Source organism: Momordica charantia (genome assembly GCF_013281855.1).
Source record: "Momordica charantia cultivar OHB3-1 chromosome 1 unlocalized genomic scaffold, Mcharantia_2.0 BLBB01000001.1, whole genome shotgun sequence".
In the NCBI taxonomy this organism is placed as follows: domain Eukaryota; kingdom Viridiplantae; phylum Streptophyta; class Magnoliopsida; order Cucurbitales; family Cucurbitaceae; genus Momordica; species Momordica charantia.
This window is the reverse complement of record NW_028275157.1, coordinates 6,097,298-6,098,390: the sequence shown is the minus strand read 5'-3', so window position 1 is coordinate 6,098,390 and position 1,093 is coordinate 6,097,298. Positions and strand designations below refer to the sequence as shown.

At 40.4% G+C, this 1,093-nt stretch overlaps 1 non-coding gene across 1 annotated transcript; it reads left to right on the top strand.

Moving 5' to 3' along the window:
- The first annotated feature begins 324 nt into the window (after positions 1 to 324).
- On the top strand, positions 325 to 430 carry LOC148213174 (small nucleolar RNA R71). Its single transcript, XR_015793184.1, has one exon. It is a non-coding gene; the product is annotated as a small nucleolar RNA R71 (small nucleolar RNA).
- The last annotated feature ends 663 nt before the right edge of the window (positions 431 to 1,093 follow it).

Here is a 1,093-nt window from a genome sequence, read left to right as displayed (position 1 = left end):
AGACTACTTTGCACGACAGCCACCTTGGCTTTGGATGCTATAGCCTCATCCGCGGTTGCGCTTTTCATAACGATGTCAGCTAGGTGTGAAAATTTTTAGTTAAGATATGATATTACATGGTCTGTTACTAACCCCGTGGGGCTTGCTGCTGTTAATGCTGATCGTGACTTTGACCATTGATTGTTCCATGAAATCCTCTCCAAAATGTCAGAGGCTTCTACGTATGGTTTTGATAGCAAAGCTTCATTGGCTGAGGCATCAATCACCAATTGCGTAGCTTCATTCAATCCATTATAGTAATTCTCGATTTGTATGCAGCGTGGTATTCCATGATGAGGGCATTTCTGCAACATCCTTTTAATCTTATCCAAGATTCACTCAAGGATTCTCCTGGTAGCTGCTAAAAGTTGTTAATCTTGTTCCTAAGTTTAGCAATATTCGAAGGCCGGAAATATTGCATCATAAATTTTTCTGCTAAGTCATTCCACGAAGTGATCGGTTCGGTAGATAAGGAATCCAACCATGCTCCAGCAGTATCCCGTAAAGAGTAAAGGAACAGATTTGATTGGATCGGCAATGACAGGATTGAAATCATAAAAGGTTGGAGCCGCGTATGCTCTAATTTCCTGCTCTGTGTTGTCAGCGAGCAGAACAGCATTCAGGGGAGGTATTGGAATGGCAGCTCCATCCCCTGATCTCCTCACTACTCCATCCTCAGGCGGGTTTTGTTCGTTGAGATTCATTTCAACTTTCTCTATTCACACTTGTTGTTTAGCCAGTCTCATTCTCAAGGTTTGTTCTGGTTCCGGGTCAAAAGCGAATTCAAAGGTAGATAATTCGTTCATTCACTGCTTCAAAACACTCTTGAAACACAAGCAGAAAGGTCTTTAAGCACCGTATTTCAAAATGGCTAACCACAATTTATAAAATCTATACTTCCCCAGCAACGACGTAAAAAACTTGTTCGTTCTCTTACTAATGGAGAAAATATAGCGCAACTATACACTCAATAGTCGATTGTAGCGCTAAACAAGGTTGTCTCCTTTGGGAATTTAGCTTATAACAAGTGGTTAATAATTTTTAAATACTTAAA